The sequence below is a fragment of the Cervus canadensis genome, chromosome 5 (assembly GCF_019320065.1).
Source record: "Cervus canadensis isolate Bull #8, Minnesota chromosome 5, ASM1932006v1, whole genome shotgun sequence".
NCBI lineage: Eukaryota > Metazoa > Chordata > Mammalia > Artiodactyla > Cervidae > Cervus > Cervus canadensis.
In genome coordinates this window covers 59,277,249-59,298,405 of record NC_057390.1, presented here as the reverse complement: position 1 = coordinate 59,298,405, position 21,157 = coordinate 59,277,249, and the positions used below count along the sequence as shown (strand labels likewise).

The following is a 21,157-nucleotide window of genomic DNA, read 5'->3' as shown; positions in this document are numbered from 1 at the left end:
ATAGTGATCACTGAAGAAGTGAAATTTCCTTTTCTCAAGTTTCTGATGTGGACTCTTCAGTTTGTTCCCACCCAGGGAAAAATTGCTACAACACTTGTGGTTGGGAGGTGGGGGGAGGTAAAATTTGTTTGTTTTCATGGTGAGCTGTGACAAACCGAGGGATTAGAAATTTAGGAAGAGGAAAACTTATCTGAGTGAAGATAGCAGCCAAGAAACTCAGAACAACATTGAATAAAAGATCTTTTCAGACGTGTATCTGGTGCTGTTGGAATATTCTACATCCATTTACCCACCCCTTGTGCTACCCGATGCCTCAGAGGCTGATACCAGTCTCCTTCTGGAAGGCACAGCTCCACAGTCAAGCACAATAACATGCTATCTGGAAGAAGGGATATGTTAATTCAACATTGTTAATTTTCAAACTCTCAGAGTCCTTAAGGGAGAGACTAAGGATGGGTAAGTTTGGAATATAAGGACTGAGTGGTCAATATTAAAGGAAATCAACCCTGAATATTCATTGAAAGGACTGATGTTGAAGCTTAAGCTCCAATACTTCACCCACATGATGAGAAGAGCCGACTCATTGGAAAAGATTCTAATGCTGGGAAAGACTAAAGGCAGGCAGAGAAGGGGGCGACAGAGGATGAGATGATTGGATGACATCACCAACTCAATGGACATGAGTGTGAGCAAACCCTGGGAGATAGTGAAGGATAGGGAAACCTGGCACGCTGCCGTCCATGGGGTTGCAAAGAGTCAGACACGACTTAGCGACTCAACAACAACTGAGTAGAGAAGGGAAACAGGACTCAGAAATGGATTCAGAGGATGAGACAGGCGGTGCCAGGCATGAAGCAGGGCCCTGGATAGCCCAGGAAGCCTAGGAGCCTATGTTTTGGAAATATGAGGTGAACAGAAGCAGGTCATCCCTGACTGCAGCTCCACTACATCCTTATTGACTCTGAACAGGTACACAGGCCCTGTAAAACCAGTTTTTCACAGGCTGTTGTTATGCAACACTTGTCTTCATCAGTCACAAAGCCTCAGACCTTGCTGCAACACACATGGTGTGACTCTTTGCGTCATGTCTATGCATCTCTGGTTTCACTATCTCTGCCAATCACGGGCATTTCTGGATTTTTTTTCTTCCAAAGTGCTCTGAGAATAGGGGCCTGAAATCCACAGAGACAGAGACTCATGGCAACCATCGGCCCTCACCTGCTCACATGGATTTTCCTACCAGAGTTGCCCTTCATACCTAAATAAGCAGGAGCATTTCCCCCTCTGGCCCCACTCCGCTGCCTCTTGGCCTCTAATAGAGGCAGGAGGTGAGAGGCAAAAGGCCAATGAGTCTGAATTATCCTCAAACAAGACAATAAGCCCTGTAATAATCAGGAAACATTGGGGTTCCCCTAGATACTTGTTGAGCATCCTCCCTTCATGCTCTGCTTTGCAGACACATCACTCATCAGATGCTGAGTCATGGATAATTTACCAGCTATTTTACTGGTCGCATTACTTCACAGCGGGTAGAAGCTTCCAGTTGGCTTGGAGCCCTCCAAGGCTAAAAAACAAGCTTATTATTATTATTATTTACCATTTTAAACTTTTAGGCTCTAAGAGTTACTCTACCTGAGCCCCAAAGGGTACCCTTAACGTAGAGGAGCTCTAGATAGTGGCCCTGACCCACAGACCTATCTGTTGCTTGCCTAAATTTTAGAAGTCCAAGTCTATTTTCCCTGCTTTTTCTGGGAAGCTTACCTAAACAAGTAAAGATGAGCTATAAATGTCTTTCAAGACTTGACTTGTAGGTTCTAATTATAATAAAGCGATAATAATATTCCTTTGTATTTTCCCTGTGCCTTTCTTCCAAAGTGCCTGAAGTACTCTCAGTTGTGTGAGGGCAGGTGTGACCTGTCTGTCTGTGTCTACATGCAGATTCTAATTACATGTTCTTTGGATTGGGGCTCTAAACTCATTTTCTTTACCAGAGCCTGGGGCGGAAGAGTGCATCACCTGGGCTCACTTTCCCGGGTGTTATCAGATGGAGGAGCTTTTCATCTGGGCAGGGCCTCCGGGGGCTGGACCTGACCCTAGGGTGGTTCAGAAGCCTTCCAGCGGCTCTGCCCCATCCCTCCCCACCAGGATCTGGGAGCCTCTCCACCAGCACCCACACTTCCCAGACTCTTTGGTGCCAGAGTGAGCTCGGCATCCTGCTTTGCCCCAGGGGTAGAGCTCTCTGAACAGGCTGGAATCCCAAGCCTGAGCGCGGTGGACTCTGTATTCTCCTGCTGTCCCTGCTTCAGGGCAGGGATGGGCCTGCTTGTGTCCCCGCTACTTTTGTGCCTTGCCACTGGGGGCAGGCATCACCCAGAAGCTTGGTTGCATCTTCCAGGATCCCTTCAACCTTGTATTATGGGCTCTTCCCCCTGGCTCTGAAAGGAAACCTAGGCAGACCCTCCAACTTCTCAGGTCCATCTTAGCTGAAAAAGAGGCCTGTAGTCATTGAAGTAAAAAAAATAAGAGTCTCAATCCAGAAATAAAAATGTCTATTCCTATGTACTAATAAAAACAATGAACCAGCTTTAAAGCTGAGGCCTCTCCTGGCTTCCAGCTCAGGCCAGCCATGGGAGGGAGGGCAGCCGTGGGTCACTTTCCTTCCCTCCTTCTCCTCCTGTAACTGCTGACTGCAGTTTCTGACCCCGCCACCCTCCCAAACATGCAGGCATGCACGCACACACACATACCTGGCAGTTGGAGGAAAAGGGAGATCTGAAGAGGGAGCTGGAAATTTCTAGCTTTCTTAAGACTTGGTCATGATTACAGTTTACTCTTTCAGAGACACCACCCCCCATCCTCCACCTCAGCATTCCCCGGGCCAGCACCTGTGAGCTGCAGGACAATAAAGGTCAACACATCTAGATTCCAGAGTGTGCTTACTCCCCCTCTGTTCCTGGAAATCCAGTGATATCTCTGCTTCTCCCAGCCGAGATCCCTTTACCCCATCCTGAGATGACTCTAGGGGCAGCAGCAAAGTCTCCATGCTGGTAACCTCAGCAGGGTCTGCTCCCTGCATTCTTTGTCCTAACTCACTCGCCCAGCCCTCCCTCCTCCCTCGGCCATCAAGGCCACTAGCCAGTCCGTGTAGGTTTTCCAGGCAGTTCCAACCTTCTGCATCTCCTAAACTAAAAGCGACACATTTTAAGTTCTCCGTAAGCCCCGCTATGGTGAGAGGAAGGGCATGCATCGCTTTCATTTGTGTGCAGGGATGAAGGAAGCCCTCAGCATACCACTGGTTTTCTCCAAAATTCTCACTGAAAGTCTTGTCTCTAAAGTTCCATTCTCAACTCTACTTTTAAGTTGGATGTTGAGAGGGCATTAAGAATTATCTCACTGGATTTTTTTTTTTTTTGATAGGCCTTTGTACCTAATTTTGAACCTTGTACCTCCTTTTGAATTGTGGTGTTTTTGGATGTAGCCCAAATCTGGAAGGAGAGGGATGCACCAGCAGAAATCCTACCTAGCCTCTCTTGGGGATTTTAACATCACATGCTCCCAGAGTGCAGGTTTTATTTGAACACAGATTTCCCCCATTTCCATGTTGGAGCTTTTATGAACCCAAGGAGTTAAATCTCTGAGGGGAAATGGAGCTAGGGTTTCTGTGTGTGTTTCCTTGTGAAAATCAGTGTGCTGGTCCCCTTGGCCTTCACCAAAATGTACTTAGGCTTTTCAACAAGGGGAAGAGAGCCATAGTGTTTGAGTACATATTACAAATGCATCTTGTGAATGCCTGATATTCACAAAGAGTTTATCCCATTCAATCTCAATTCACTTCTTTCATTAAGATAACTCTGGTATGTCTTGAAATACCTAATCCTTCTGGTGGTATCATCTAGATGTTTAAAAAGAACAACTTGGAGAAGCATCTAGACATAAAAATGATGGTCAAAGACAGTACCCAGGATATTAGTAACGTGCCTTCCTCATCAAGGTAACTATATTAGAATACCTACTAAAATTCAGTATCCGAAAATATTTCTATCCATACTCAAACTTGTAAGCTTCGTTTTATTTGCTAACGAGGAACTGTATAACTTGGTGTTTTTCATTTTGCTTTGCTTACCAGGAAGCTCAGAACTAAATTGAATGTTCCATTGCAGTAACTAATTCATTCCAGGAAGCTGATATGTCCATCTCATTCTACTTTTATTTGGTTTTCACCATTTCTTTCTCTCTTTAAATGTTTACTTGTATCTTTTATATATTTTAATATTATAAGCCACCTTCATTCCTTTCCTTGAAGTCATCAGGATACAAATCCTAAATAAATATGAACAAGACTTTCATTTGTTCATCCCTTCAAAAATATTTATTGATCACCTTCTACATGCCCAGAATTTTGCAAGTCTCTCCCCAGAGGTGGAGAGGAGCTGGTACTACCAGCTGTCCTCTCTCCCCTTGGGACTTGAGCCAAACTGTAGAGAGAGAAACAATGGTGAGCAAACAGATCTTCTCTTCCCTCAGAGCTCACAGGGCACCAGGTTTGCATGCAGGGGGAGGGGCAATAAAAACTCAGGGCCCAAGGCAAGAACCTGAGAATAAAAGTCAGGAGACAATGGAGTTATGGAAACCAAGGGATGTGAGTTTCCAAAGAAAGAGTAGCTCTGCTGCAAAGAGATCAAGAAGACAAGAGATGTGTCCACAAAGCAACAAGAAGGTAAAAAGGTCATTAGCAGTTTCATTGGAAGATTGGATGGGAGGTAAAGAAGTAGAAAGAGCATGTGGAGACAATTCCTTCAAGAAGTTTGGCTGTGGCAGAAAGAAGTAGGGTGGCTGCTGGAGGAGGCTGTGATGGCTGCATTTTGAGTGGACTCATCCCCAACAGGGAAGACCATCTTGGTCCCTTAAATGATTATTTGAATTTCTGTTGAGTTCTAAGTCTTCTTATATTTAGGGTCAATGCAAATTTCCCGGAAAAGAGAGGGTCCCAGGATGCCAGGGCTATCAGGTCAAGGAGACAAGGAAGGGCGCTGGCACGTAAGCTGCTGGCTGGTTGGCTGTCTTCTCGTCTCTGAAATATCACAGTGGGTGTAGCTAGTATTGTCCTCAAGTACCCAGGATCCCAGGAGCACCTAAGGACTTCGTTCTCAATGCCAGCATCGGGTGCGCTTGGCTACCAATCTACAGGTGGCCTGCATCCCAGCCTTCCAAAATCTGCACAATCAGCTCCTCCACCCAGCAGAGGAAGAGGGCTGCCAACAAGGCCCATGAGCACAGGAAATGTTATTGCACTTTTGCAACCTGAGTTCAAGTCTCACCTGGCTCTGCACTGGTTGCTTTCTCCATTTACCCTGAATTAGCTTGATTCATCTTCATGATGGCTCTGTCGACAGGAAAGCCGCCTAAATTGTGGTTTTAATGTTGTGACCTTAAGAAAGGAGCCAGTGGGGCCATGTGGAGCTTTTCCAAATTTACTTTCCCAACTTATGAAAGAAAGATGGTAACTTTCTCCAAAATCACAGTGACTCCATATGTAAGGACATGATATTTCACCTACCCTTCTTTTTCTATCTTGCACTTAACTTGTATATCATAACAACATTCGATCAACTCTCTCCTAGTTTACAATGAGATTTTTGCAGTTACTTGTATTCCTTTCTTTGTCTTGGCTGCCAGGAGGATCATATTTTGGTTTTATTTTCAGATACAGCAAATTTCTTGACTTTTTTGGTTGGCATATTCACTTAACCACTTGCTTAGGCTCTTTTTACTTTGCTCATATTTTATTTAGTTTCTCAGTTCAGTCACTTAGTCGTGTCTGACTCTTTTCAACTCCATGGACTGCAGCATGCCAGGCTTCCCTGTCCATCACCAATTCCTGGAGTTTGCTCAAACTCATGTCCATCGAGTCAGTGATACCATCCAACCATCCCATCCTCTGTTGTACCCTTCTCCTTCTGCCTTCAACCTTTCCCAGCATCAGGGTCTTTTCTATTGAGTCAGTTCTTCGCATCGGGTGGCCAAAGTATTGGAACCTCAGCTTTATCATCAGTCCTTCCAATGAATATTCAGGACTGATTTCCTTTAGGATTGACTGGTTTGATCTCTTTGCAATCCAAGGGACTCTCAAGAGTCTTCTCCAACACCACAGTTCAAAAGCATCTATTCTTCTGCCCTCAGCATGCTTTATGGTCCAACTCTCACATCCATACATGACTACTAGAAAAACCATGGCTTTGACTAGACAGACCTTTGTTGGCAAAGGTCTCTGTTTTTTAATAGGCTGTCTAGGTTCGTCATAGCTTTTCTTCTAAGGAGAAATTTCATGGCTGCAGTCACCATCTGCAGTGATTTTGGAGCCGAAGAAAAGAAAATCTGTCACTGTTTCCATTATTTTCCCATCTATTTGGAAGGACTGATGCTGAAGCTACAGTACCAATACTTTGGCCACCTGATGTGAAGAGCTGGCTCATTGGAAAAGACCCTGATGTTGGGGAAGATTGACGGCAAAAGCAGAAGGGGGTGACAGAGGATGAGATGGTTAGCATAACTGACTCAATAGACATGAATTTGAGCAAACTCGGGGAGCTGTGGAGGACAGAGGAGCCTGGCATAATGCAGCCCATGGGGTCACAAAGAGTCAGACATAACTTAGCAGCTCAACAACAAAGTTAACCTGTGATCAGAGATAAACTTGCTATTTCACTGAAGACTTCAGACATTCAGGCAGGTGTGTGTGTGTGTATAACAAGACACAGCATGGCATAATCATTGAGAATGTGAGCCTTGAAGACAGACCAGGTGCTGCCTACTCAGTCGCTTGGTAGAGTCCGACTCTTTGCAGTGCCATGGACTATATAGTATGCCAGGCTCCTCTGTCTATGGGATTTTACCGGCAAGAATACTGGAATGGGTTGCCATCTCCTTCTCCAGAGGATCTTCCTGACCCAGGGATCGAACCCATGTCTCCTGTGGCTCCAGCATTGGCCTGCAAATTCTTTGCCACTGAGCCTCCTGGGAAGATAGGGAACCCCTCCAGGGTTCAAATCCCGAATCTACCACTTACCAGATGAATGACTTTAAGCAAGTTCCTTCACTCTGTACCCCTCACTTTTAATTATGAGAGTCAAAATATTTACCTTATAATGTGATTATGAGGGTAAAGAGGTAATAATTAGTATATGTAAAGTGCTTAGAACAGGTGCTCAGTTAATGTTAATGGTTATTTAATGTGAGGCAGGTAGGGAGGTGATGCCAAAAATCTAGGTCTTTCATCCTGGAACTTAAGCCAAACTGTAGAGCAGAGAGAGAGGGCTGGGCAGAGTGCTAAATGACTTAGAAATCACCCTGCCCTGCTCAGCAAGTCTGTTTCCTGGTGAAGACACACTCTCTTCCTAATCTCTCTGCTTTTATTGGTTGGACCAAGAAACTCCAGAGGGAGCTGTGTCTATTCCTCAGTTCAATCCATCTTTTGAGCTTTTCATTTCTGTAGTTTAATTATTTAATTCTTAGACTTTCAACTTGGTTCTTTGTGATTATTTATCAGTGGAGTCAGTTTTTATTATTATAAAGATATATGTGCTCATTGTTAAAAGAGGCAAATAGGGACCCTCTGTTCTCTTCCCCAGAGAAGTCATTTTCAGCTCTTTCAGTTGATTGTTTGGGGTTTACTGCTCCATCTCTAAGTAACACGTTTGTGTTATTGTTTCTTGTCTGCTTATTTGTTTTGGTGGTCAGAATCATAGTGTGATCCCACTACGGAAAATAAAGGTTTAGTTCTCTTGCACCATTTATCCATTCATCCATTGACGGCCCTTTAGGTTGCTTCCATATGTTGGCTACTGTAAATAATGCACATAGGGGTGCATACATCTTTTCTAGTTCGTGTTTTTATTCTCTTTGGATAAATATCCAGGAGTGGACTTGTTGGATCATATTTTTAATTTTTTGAGGAATCTCTGTATTGTTTTCCATAATGCCTGCACCAAATTACATTCCTACCAACAGTGCCTGAGGGTTCTCTTTTCTCCACATTCTCACCAATACTTGTGATTTGTTGTCTTTTTGACAATAACCATTTTGATGGGTGCTAGATGATATCTCATTGTGGTTTTGATTTGTGTTTTCCTTATGATTAGTGTTATTGAGCATCTTCTCATGTATCTTCTGGCCATCTGAGTGTCTTCTTTAGAAAATGTCTATTCAGGTCCTCTGCTCATTTTTTAATTGGGTTGTTTAGGTGGCTCAGTTGATAAAGAGTCTGCCTGCAATGCAGGAGATCTGGGTTCGATCCCTGCGTCAGGAAGATCTGCTGGAGAAGGAAATGGCAACCCACTCCAGTATTCTTGCCTGGGAAATCCCATGGACAGAGAAGTCCATGAGGTCACAAAGAGTCAGACACAACTGAGTGACTAACTTTCAACTCTTGTCAAATTGCATAATTTCTTTGTATATTTTCTATATTTGCCCTTTGTCAGATACATTGTTTGTAAATATTCTCTCCTATTCAGTAGAGTGTCTTTTCATTTTGTTGATAGTTTCCTTCACTGTGTAAAAAGCTTTTTAATTTGATGTAGTCACATTTGTTTCTTTTTGCTTTTGTTTTCCTTGCCTGAGGAAATAGATCCAAAAAGAGCATTGCTAAGACCAATGTCAAAGAGCATACCTATGTTTTCTTCTGGAAGTTTTATGGTTTCAGGTCTTACATATAAGTCTTTATAATCTATTTTGAATTTATGTGTCCTGACTTCTTTTTGATCATCCCATTCCTTTCTTTTTTAATTTTCTTTTATTTTTTAATTAATTAATTTATTTTACTTTACAACATAGTATTGGTTTTGCCATACATTGACTTGAATCCGCCATGTGTGTACATGTGTTCCCCATCCTGAACCCCCCTCCCTGCTCTCTCCCCATCCCATCACTCTGGGTCATCCCAGTGCACCAGCCCCAAGCACTTGTCTCATGCATCAAACCTGGACTGGCAATTCATTTCATAGATGATAATTTACATGTTTCAATGCCATTCTCCCATATCATCCCACCCTCGCCCTCTCCCACAGAGTCCAAAAGACTGTTCAATACATCTGTGTCTCTTTTGCTGTCTCGCACACAGGGTTATCATTATCATCTTTCTAAATTCCATATATATGCATTAGTATACTGTATTGGTGCTTTTCTTTCTGGCTTACTTCACTCTGTATAATAGGCTCCAATTTCATCCACCTCATTAAAACAGATTCAAATGTATTCTTTTTAATGGCTGAGTAATATTCCATTGTGTATATGTACCACAGCTTTCTTATCCATTCATCTGCTGATGGACATCTTTTCCCTCTTTACTTACCTGTAATACTTGCTCTGTTATGAATCAAGTTGTTCTCATGTAGTGAGTTTATTTCTAAGCTCTTTTCCATTCTAGAAATGGTTTCTTTGTTTATCCCAACCCCATCAATTCTCCCCTCCCCCAAGTCTTCATTGCTAGAGTTTTACAGTCAGTTTTTGCCACCTGATGGGGCAAGCCCTCTTCCTCCTTCTATTTCTCCCTCTTCAGAATTTCCTCTCCTCTTTCTGGCCCTTTGCCCTTCCATGTACATTTTATAAGCAGCTGGGGTTTTTCTGCAGAATATCCACAAAATAGTCCCAAGTTTATAGATAAATCTGGCCAAATAATCTTCTTGATAGTGAATCTTCTTATCCTTGAACCTGATTTATTTTTCATCTTGAAACCTTTTAAATCTAACTTTTCATGAGCTCATATTTTTACATCAAGGTCAAGACAAGTTTTTAATGTTAGTATCAAAGTTTGGGTTTCCACATTCTGTAGATAATATGAGATTAGATCTCACTTTATACACAGTACAACTCCCATTCACTTCTGACCTTGAGTTCTCTTTTTCCTTCTGCAACTTGGTGATTTTCCTTTCTGACTTCATGTCTACTCATATATTACAAGCACTTTGATTATATTGTATCCAGAAGTTCTCAAGTGTTTGGATTGAGTCAAGAGCTTCCCTTTGTGTGTTTATCATCTTTAGCTAAAGTCCCCCCTCACTGTTTCCCAATTTCACAAATGAAGCAGAGCTTTGGAAAGTCTGTGATAAGATTTTATGACTTTCTATCATTGGCCATGTCTGTCTGGACTAATTCTCATCCTTCTCCTTTGGGGCCTCCTCATTTGCATGAATTATCAACAAGGGCACATCTACTTCTTCAACATTCTGATGACTTTAAAAAGCACTTAATAATAGTAGAAATAGATTTATTAAGAGCTAAGTGTGCACATATTTTATTGGTCATTTCCTTCATGGATGGAAAAATTCAGAAACATCTATGGTAATAGCCAATAGCAGAACTTTTCTGGACTGCAGATCACAGGTCTTCATCCTCTCCTATCTTTCCCCTTCTCAAAGTAAACAAAAATGCTCATTAACCCCAGAAGCTATCAGACAAATACCCACAGAGCTGACCTTGCTTGACTCCTGTTAGAAACATTGCATACCATTAGAAATAATTTGCAGCATTATGACCCCAGCCAGCAACTACAATGTCAGTTTTCAACAAACTCTTGCTGAGTAAGAAAACAGAAGATTCAACCACATTGGTAAGAAAGTCAGATGTTCTATTTATAGGCTATGGGCTTGTGTTGCTGGCTGCCTTCTGCAGAAAAATCCCAGACAAACATACTTCCTCCTCTGAGATGATCACACTCTACAGACACACACTGTCTTCCCAGTACAGTCAAGTGAAATAGCTGATAGAGTTGGGGAAGTTCTGTAACAGAGAAAGGTAAGCAGAGGATATTTCACAAAGAATTTAAAGCACTGTGCTGTCTTGAAAGGAACAGGAAACAAAGAATTGAAAGAGATCTCTGTTTTTCAATGGACCTGAGCTAATTTCTGCTCTATGGGTCTAGATCTTCATTTGGTATCAGAATGAATGGGATTTTGAGAGTGTTCGTAGCTCTTAGAATAAAAAATATGGCAAAAGAGTCCTAAGTGCTAAGTGTTAGTCACTCAGTCGTGTCTGACTCTTTGCAACCTCATGGACTGTAGCCTGCCAGGCTCCCCTCTCCATGTAATTCTCCAGGCAAAAAAACTGAAGTGGGTAGCCATTCCCTTCTCCAGGGGATCTTCCTGATCCAGGGATTGAACTCAGGTCTGTTGCCTTGCAGGCAGATTCTTTACCATCTTAATCACCAGGGATTTCCCCAAAGAGTCCTAAATCCCCGTGATAAGATGACAAATCCTGTTCAAAAATAGTGAAGATAATGGAGTAAAAATGTGAATTAAGAGCGAAATGGCCTCTTTAGACGGAGATTACCCAGTGTTTAGAAAAGTAGATGCTGAAGCAGCCCTGTCTGGTACCCCCTCCCTTCTGGGAAAGAAGATAATCTCTGAGCCTGAGAAGAGAAGGGTGGTTTAGGCTCCAGGAGTCTTAGGAGCATCCAGGTAATAGACCCCCTGCTTCTTGCAGTCGCTCAGAGAGATGTCTGAGTGGAGAATAGCTAGGAGGTAAACTGGAGGGCTGGGGAGGTGGGGGGACCCAGGTAATAGGGTCTGGGGCTTTTAGTGCCTGCAAACACCGTGAACCCAAGCACAGGATGGAGACAGCAGCAAGGCCCCCTCTGAGCGCTCCGACCGTGAGCACAGCAGTGAGTGACCAATGGGGGTTGAAGGCCAGAAAGCCTTCTGGACACTTCTGCTCCATGTGAGTTTTCTCAGACTTCTCATGACTTGAGGAGAATATTCCAGCCCCAATAATGAATAGGATGTAGAAAGTGGAGGCTCAGGATAAGGTGCAATTTGATTTAGAAAGTAATCAAATAATTCTGTGCCTACGTGTGGTGTTTGAAAACACATACCTCCCACCAAAGCCACTTTTTTTCCTTTGCGCTTAGATGCCAGGCATGGAGAGAAATACTCACATGCCTAACTCTTACAAAAATCATTTCAATTTACATATTACTGTCAATTTAGACATGGCTTTGAAGAGGAGCAATATCTGACACCCCACATCCTAGAGGACAAAAACATTTAAATTTGAAAACAAGGCAGTGTGTGGATTTTGTTCTGTAAGTAACATACCATAGGTAATATAAATCACATTTCTACCTGGTCTTTGTGCAAAAACTGCCAGCTTTCCATTAAGATAAAATATAAAAATGAAGAAAATCAATGAGTATTCTCTTAGGAGAGGATGAACAAGAGTCAGAATCCTGGGTTTTGGAATGACTGACCTGCTCAGAAAATGAGTGTTTAGACCCATGACCATGCACTGGCGGCCAATTCCCACTCCCCACCAAAATAAAACAGTTCTGTCCTGGATTCTCCCCACTTAACAGATGAAGGAAATGAGTTGCAGAGAGGTTAAATAGCTGCTGAAAGTCACACTGCTGATAATGAAAGAGATAGGAACTGAACTCAAATTCATCTGATTTCAAAGTCTCTGAAATTTTATAGTTGAAGTCAACCCTTCCCTTTCCTGACCTCTCCATGATGTTTTGATAACCTTCCTTAAGATCTGACCACTTTAGGGGCTTCCCTGGTGGTCCACTGGTTAAGACTCTGTGCTTCCAATGCAGCAGGCGTGGGTTCAACCCCTGGTCAGGGAACTAAGATCCCACATGCCTTGTAGCCAAAAAAAAAAAAAAAAAAAGAGAGAGAGAGAAAGAGAGAGATTTGACCACTTTCTTTAAGATTATTCATTCTCCATCAGGAAAAAGAACTGCATCTTGGCCCCCTGCAGCGACATTCCAGACTGGAAGCAAGAGAAACAATCACAGAAGCAGCACTGATATCCCCAGTTTTCATTCTTTCTTTCTGGAAGGAAGGTGGTGTTGGAGGCACACAGAACTGCACTGTCTTTCGCTTTCTGCTCCCAAAATGCAATTTCAGAGCTGCTTCCATCCCCCCTCCTCCCCCAAGAACCAGCCAGACGTCCTCCCGCCCACCTGCCATGTGCCGGCCATGTGCAGTCATTCTGCCTGGCCCTAGCACCTCTGCAGGGTGGCAACAGCTCGGGCCTATGAGTAATCAGCTGCAGAAACCTCACTGTTCACCAGCATCCCCTTCATCTCAAGCTAGAAATAGCCCTGGAGTTTCCATCTACCATAAAGAGCAGAATAAGGGTGGGTGTGGGTAATCTTTTTTATTTTTTGTTTAAAGCTATTTGGTACCAAACTGCTTTTCTTTTAAGCTGTATACATGAGTTCTCTGCAGTGTCATAGAGTCTATCCACATTTGGAGAAAGGATGCCTTATGCTGCCAGCCAGACCTGGGTCAGCAACTTAGCAGCCCCTCTGTCGGCCCTCCCAGCCCCCTGCATCTCCCTTCAGGGAATCAGGTGGCTCATCTCCTCTTGCTGACATCTTTGGTTTTAAGACGTCCTGTCACAAATCTTCCTGCTCTTACTAGGAGACAACCCTTATCACCGTGAGGATTGGGTGTGCTGGAGTGGGGATAGGGGGTGGTGGGGAGGGAATCAGTGGTTCAGAGTGAGGCCATCAGAGTGGGCAAGGCTCTACTCTCTGCTTTCTGATGGAAAATAAATGCAGGTTCCTTCCACGCCCTCCTTCATTACTCTCATTCTTCCTAAGAAAATGAGGACTCCTCCGTGGGCTACCACCTCCTTGAGACTCCTTTGACACAGCCTCTCACCAATGTTCATTGTCAGGAAGAAGAGCTTGCCTTGGTTTCAGCCCCTCCTTACCCCTTGTCTGGGTGCCTTATGGAGTGCGCAACCTGCCCAACTCTCTGAGGCATCCCTAGTCCTCTCTGCCCATCCCCTCTTATCAGTCTAGGGATGGGCATTTCCCACATCCACTTCTGCTTTCCACAGTCCATTTCCTCAAGGTCAAAGAATCAGCTGCATTCTGTGAACCCACTCTTCTGACCAGTTTTAATCTGAGAGCTACCAAGAAAGGAAGAGTCCCTAACTGCCAAGGATCCACATTACAAGGCAGGATTTTTGTTACCAAGTTGTTAGCTCAGGCACCTGTCACAGACTTTGTAATTTTCAAACACTGTGGGACATTAGTCACCTAGCTTTCAAAATATATTATTGCCCGATTCTCCTATAAAATCTCCTTTTATGTAGTAGGATGTAATAAGGGCTAAATAAAAACTAAGGAAAGACAATTCTAAGTCTTGAATAGACTGAAAGCCCTTTGTTCACCAAATATGTATCAAGTGCCCATTGTGTGCCAGGAACTCTGCCAGGTGCTAGGTTACAACAGTGAACAAGATGACATGATTCCTGCCCTTATAAAACTGACATAATGGGGGAAGAGAGAGATTAAGCAAAGAATCCTACAAATACACATCATTATAAGCTCTAAAAGGTCTATGAATGAACAGTACTCACTGCCCTTGAGAACAGAGAGTATGTCTTATTTGTCTTGGTATTTCCAAAGCCTGTTACTTAGTAAGTGCTAAATGAATAGTTATAGAATCAATGGATGGATGGGTGACTATAGGAAAGAAAGAATGATTACATAGCATCAGTTCAGTTCAATTCAGTCGCTCAGTCGTGTCCAACTCTTTGCGACCCCATGAATCGCAGCATGCCAGGCCTCCCTGTCCATCACCAACTCCCAGAGTCCACCCAAACCCATGTCCATAGAGTCGGTGATGCCATCCAGCCATCTCATCCTCTGTCGTCCCCTTCTCCTCCTGCCCCCAATCCCTCCCAGCATCAGGGTCTTTTCCAATGAGTCAACTCTTTGCATCAGGTGGCCAAAGTATTGGAATTTCAGCTTCAGCATCAGTCCTTCCAATGAACACCCAGGACTGATCTCCTTTAGGATGGACTGGTTGGATCTCCTTGCAGTCCAAGGGACTCTCAAGAGTCTTCTCCAACACCACAGCTCAAAAGCATCAATTTTTCGGCACTCAGCTTTCTTCACAGTCCAACTCTCACATCCATACATGACCTCTGGAAAAACCATAGCCTTGACCAGATGGACCTTTGTTGACAAAGTAGTGTCTCTGCTTTTTAATATACTATCTAGGTTGGTCATAACTTTCCTTCCAAGGAGTAAGCATCTTTTAATGTCATGGCTGTAAGCACCACCTGCGGTGATTTTGGAGCCCAAAAAAATAAAGTCTGACACTAAGAATCATGAAAAAGTACAGCGTTAATAACAGGTTGTGAGGAGTGAGAGCCATTACTACAGGGCAATTTTCTTACCTTGGTAATTAAACTTTCATTGTAGTCTGAGATGATCAAATCTCTCTGCAGGTTAGCTGTCAATTAGAATGGTACACAGAGTCCTAGGCACACAGACCTCACCAGACCTTGTTTGTTACTCTCTGAAATTCTTTTACTAAATGCACAATTCTGGAAACTAAATAATTTATATAGTCCTTCTGTAAGGACAGGCAAAATTTGCTGTAGGCAAAACCTGCTGCTTTTCCATTCTCTCTGTAGGCTACCTTTCTCTACAAGGCTCTTGTTAGTATTACATTGAATCTATAGATCAAATTGGGAAGCACTGACATAGTGACAATATTGAGTCTTCCTATTCATGAACATGAAAGTGAAAGTTGCTTAGTCATGTTGGACTCTTTGTGACCCCATGGATTATACTGTTCATGGCAGTCCATGGAATTCTCCAGCCAGAATACTGGAGTGGGTAACTTTTCTCTTCTCCAGGGGATCTTCTCAACCCAGGGATCAAACCCAGGTCTCCCAAATTTCAGGCAGATTCTTTACTAGCTGAGCCACAACGGAAGCCCAAGAATACTGGAGCGGGTATCCTATCCCTTCTCCAGAGGACCTTCCTGGCCCAGGAATCAAACCAGAGTCTCTCGCATTGCAGGTGGATTACTTACCAACTAGCTATAACTATTCATGAACATAGAATATCTATTTATTTAGTTCTTCTTTGATATCATTCATCAGAGTTTTTATGTATAGATTTTGTATGTTTTTTGTGAGGTTTATACTTAAGTATGGGCTTCCCTGATGGCTCAGATGGTAGAGAATCTGCTTGCAATGAAGGAGACCCAGGTTCAGTTCCCCAAATCTGGAAGATCCCCTGGAGAAGGGAATGGCAACCCACTCCAGTATCCTTGCCCAGAGAATCCCATGGACAGAGGAGCTGGCGGGGTTGCAAAGTCAGACACGACTGAGTGACTAAGCATGTACATGCACACACACTTAAGTATATCTTTTGAGGGTGCTAACACAAATGTAAATGGTTTTTAATTTCAAATTCTACTTGATCATTGCTAATATACAGGAAAACAATTGACTTGTGCATATCAACTTTGTATCCTGCCAGCTTGCTATAATCACTTATTAGTTCCAGGAATTTTTTAGATTTTCTACATAAATGCTTATGTTATCTGTGAACAGAGATAGTTTTATATCTTCTTTCCTAATCATTATACCTTTTATTTCCTTTTCTTGCATTATTGTATTTGCAAGGACTTCTGGTATGATGTTAAAGTTGTAGTATGAGAGGACATCCTTGCCTTGTATCTGATCTTGGTGGAAGGCATCTATTTCTCATCATTTAAGCATGAGGTTAACTGTAGAGTTTTTGTATTAATAGATAGTATTTATCAAGTTGAGGAAGTTACAGCCTTTTTAACACACCATTTTTTTTCTACCTTTAATTATAGTTATTTATGTTAGCATCTTCCTCCCCTTGGCTTCAGGTATTCTCACCGGGTCTAGTGCAAGGGCTGGTTCATCCCTATTTTTGGCATTTAAAGACCCGAGTACATTCTTGGGGAGTACACTCCATAGATAAGAAGTTCTGGAGTTTCCTGCTGAATCATGGAGTCCTCTGGGACAGTCCCTTCTTCCCTGTGATTAGTCACCTCTTCCTAGAACACTCTATTGTAAATGAGGATTCACAGGGAAGTCTGTTGTTGTTGTTCTCCAGGGGCTGGAGGAGATGGGGCTGGCCTCCAGAAGCTAAGATGTGTGGGAACACTTCAATTGCTGAGGATGTGGGGGACAACTGAATGGGATAGAGGAGTTCCTCCCAGACTTCCAACCCCTATGGACAGCATATGAATTGGAAGATGCACAACTTGAATTTAAAATAAAGGATTGCTTTGAACATCCTGTGCCTGGCCAACTAAAATACACCGTGGTACCCATCTCTTTCTGTTATAGTCTGTAGTCAGATTTGTCCTATTTCCCTAGAAAAAGGGTGAAAGCCCCAGGGATAGGGGATAGGAAGAGGGAAGAGAAACATTCAGTTTTGCTATTCACATAGTCAGGGCTGACAACCGCTGCACAAAGTGCGGCCCACTAGAGTCAGTTACCAAATGACTGCTACATCAGGGTGGGTGGCTGTTGTGTGCTGAACCTTGGCCAGAGAGTGGGTGCCATATAGGTTATAGAAGGTCAAAAGCCACTTCACACCTCTCTCTCCTTCTGCAGCAGCCACCCAGGACTTCCGTCCCCCGATATGACACGTTCCGTCCCACAGCTCAGACTTTGCACATGACACCCTTTCCTCCTCCATCTCCCTCTCCTCTTTACCTAGATAACACCCACTGCTATCTTAGATTTTAGCTTAAATATTGCTCCTTGGGCAAGGCTCCCCTCTGATAGACATCCACAGTACTGTGCCCTCTCCTCCCCAGCACATAATGCTTTACACATTTTACATTTGTTTCATCACTGTTTCCCACACCAGAAAGTGAAGTTCTCCAAGGGCAGTGACAGGTCTGTTTTGGTTCACAAGGCAGTTCCTGTCCAGCACAGTGCCGGGCACCCCAGAGACCCATAGTAAATATTTGCAGAGAGTCTACATACTTGACCTGGTGGCTGGGAGGCTAAGCAGGCAGCCAGTACTGGATGGTGGTGAAGCTGATGCCAAGAGGGGAGTGAAAGAACTGTTTGTCATTCAGTAGCGTCCAACTCTGCGAACCCGTGGACTGTAGCCTGCCAGGTTCCTCTGTCCATGGAATTCTCCAGGCAAGAATACTGGTGTGGGTTGCCATTTCCTTCTCCAGGGGATCTTCCCAACCGAGAGACTGTACCTGGGTCTCCTGCACTGAAGGCAGATTCTTTACCTTCTGAACTTCCAGGGAAGCACAAGAGGGGAGTGAGTGTACAGAGCCAAAATCCAAGTCAGAGTGTGGGAGACTGTGGAGCAGGGTCAGAACCCAGAGATGAGGGGCTTTTGTTTAGTTAAATATGGAGGAGTCCCAAGGCAGCTCTGGGGAGGCAAAGAACAAACAAACAAACATTGTCGGATCAAACCGACAATGATCAAAGTGGGGAAGAGCAGGTTAAGCAGGCAAGTGGGAGAGGTCAGCCACCAGAGGCTGCTGCCCAGGGTAGGTTTCTGCACACCTGGGTGGGCAGACCGCATTTAATGGGCAAATGTTATAGAGCAGATAGAATGTAATTAGAGACTATCTAGAGCAGTTCTCAATCCTGGCTGTACACTTGAATCTCTGAGGGTATTTTCTAAGATAAAGACCCAGGTCCCATGTCCAGAAATTCTGACTTTTGTTTTTATCTAAAGGAAATAGAAGCTATTGAAAATTTTAAAGGTCTGTGAACGTGTGTGTGTATTTATGTTTATTTGGAAAACATGTGATCATGTTTGTTTATTGGGCAGACCAGCTAGAAAGTTATTAGGCATGTGACTCAAGAATAGGCATTTTTAAAAAAAACCCAAAACAACACAAATATAATGTGGTTTCCCAGATGGGATTCTAGAATAGAAAAATGATATTATGTTAAAACTAAATAAATCTAAAAAATGCATGGATTTCAGTTAGTAATAACATATCAGTATTAGTTATGACAGGCTTCCCAGGCAGTTCAGTGGTAAAGAATCCACTTGCCAATGCAGGGGATGTGGGTTCCATTCCTGGTTGGGAAGATCCCCTGGAGAAGAAACGGCAACCCACTTCAGTATTCTTGCCTGGGAATCCCTATGGACAGAGGAGCCTGGTGGGCTACAGTCCCTGGGGTCCCAAAGGCCTGGACATGACTGAGCGAATTAACAACAGGAATTAGTTGTGACATCTGTTGTGACAAATGTACCACACTCATATAAGATCTTAACAACAGAGGAAACTGAGTGCTGTGTACAGGGGAACTTTCTGGACTATCTTTGCAACTTTTCTGTAAATCGAAAACTACCCTAAAATAAAAAACTTATTTTAAAAACAAAATTTAAAAAATAAAGCATAAGAGGAAAAAAAAGAATAGGTATTTTGCAAAAGCATCTCATACATTTAAAATATGCAGTAGGTTTGGGAACCACTGTTCTAAAACAATAGTCTTTAATCTTGGCTGCACAATTACATTCATCTGGGGAGTTTTTAAAACTGTTGATGTCTGGACCTCCCTCCCAGAAATTCTGATTTCACTGGATGAGTGTGGCCTGTGCATGGGGAGTTTTCAAGACCCCACCAGATGTTTCTAATATGTAGCCAGGGTTGAGAATCACTGCTTTAGAGATTTGTGACTCAAACTGTGGTCTGAAAACCAGCAGTATAGACATTATCTGAGAACTTGCTAGAAATGCAGACTCTCATCCCAGACCTACTGACCCAGAATCTGCCTTTGAAGGAGAGTCTCCAGGGGATTCTTATATATATTAAAGTTTAAGAAGCATTAATCTAAAAAAGTGATTCTCAAAGTGTGTTCCCTGGAGCAGCAGTGGCAACATTTGGGAATTTGTTAAATATACAAATTCATGGGCCATTGAATGAGAAACTCTGAGAAGCAGGTTGCGGGATTCTGTTTTCACAAGCCATCCAGGTGATTCCGGCACCCGCTAACAGTTCATGAACCATAAATCTAGAAGGACAAGGCAATATTTCAGACTGAAAAGCCACTAGGGAAACTGGCCATCTGAATATTTGAGAGGCTTAGGGGTTAGCTCACTTCCGTAAACTCTATGTGTAAGTTTAGGTTCTAAATCCAAAAGACTGAGATGAATAACAGTTTCTCTTCTGTGAGACCCACCTTCCTCCCATCTTGGGACACATCCGGTCAGAGCAGAGCTTGACATTTTTCTCACGGTCTCTCTGATCTCCCGTTCAGGATCCCTGCCAGAGGCTCCAGTGACTCCTGCCCCGAGGCTGACTTGCTGATGAGTTTCATATGAAACAAAGGGAAGAAGGGGCAGCGTGAACGGGAAAGGGAAACAGCACAGCCATGGAGACTCGAAGGCCCAGCTCTACAAACCAAAGAAGCAAACGCTTGTCTGCTCACAGGAAGAGGGTCTCCTTTGTGACCCAGTGCACAAGGTGAGACGTGGGGAAATGAGAGGGACCATTGCAGTCAACTTCAGGAAGGAGAATGCTCCCCACAGGTGCAGTTCTCGGGCTGCCCTCCTCTGTGTAACCCTGCAGCCACAGGCGTGATTTGTCACAATATGTCCAACTCTTTTCTTGTGACTTAGCCAGGCCTCGGGCAGGCAGCAAGCTGTAGTTAGAGCGCAGGTTTTGATAATGGGACAGGTGGGCTAACATTTCGCACTCATGAGATCCAGGGTGAGCTTTCCCTCTGTTCTCTGTTTTTGTGGATTTTCAAGCAATATTCAGAAGGATCTGTAAATGTGCTTCAGGGACACAAGGGAGGGCTGAATCTCCACTGGAGAGTTTAACTTGGTATAAAAAGAGGTTTATTAAACTCTCCAGTATGATTTGGTATAGAAAGAGGTTTATATCCTATTCATCCTCCTCCCTTTGTAGGAAGTGGGGGGCTCCTTTGGTGAGACAAAGTCAAGACAAAGATACTTTGCTAGCGTAAGAATGGGACTTTCCTAGCCGTCCAATGGTTAAGAGTCTGAGCTTTGATCCCTGGATCCCACATGCCATGCAGTGCCGTGAAAAGAAAAAAAAAAAAAAGTGTTAAAAAAAATAATAAGGTCATATCAATGAGAGTCATGTGCTTCTGTGATGGGATCATTGAGATATTATTTTGTGGTTCTTGCTATTTTTTTAGCAAAAATTTTACACTCCTTCAAAAACAATTTATATTACAGACAATCTCTCTTTCTAGCTTTTGTTTTTCAAAAACCTGAGTTTCTTCTGAGTTTATGAAAAGTGGGAAGGAAAAGAAGGCAGAAGCAGGGTGACAGAGGAGGGAGAATCCCCAAGGCTGAGAAGGTGATGGGCCCACAGGCCCTAAAGATTATGTTGACCCCTGGCCCACTCTCCAGAAA

The 21,157-nt window shown here is 43.3% G+C and overlaps 1 long non-coding RNA gene across 4 annotated transcripts in view; it reads left to right on the top strand.

Annotated features, from left to right (window-relative positions):
• Positions 1–21,157, top strand: part of LOC122441835 — a 159,242-nt gene that overhangs the window by 116,976 nt on the left and 21,109 nt on the right. For 2 of the 4 annotated variants that reach the window (XR_006269454.1, XR_006269451.1), the window contains exon 2: positions 20,032–20,237. This is a non-coding gene — a long non-coding RNA (uncharacterized LOC122441835). Of the gene's footprint in view, positions 1–16,926; positions 17,108–19,621; positions 19,747–20,031; positions 20,238–21,157 lie in introns of those variants that run through there. The other 2 variants (XR_006269450.1, XR_006269453.1) reach the window with 2 other exon arrangements.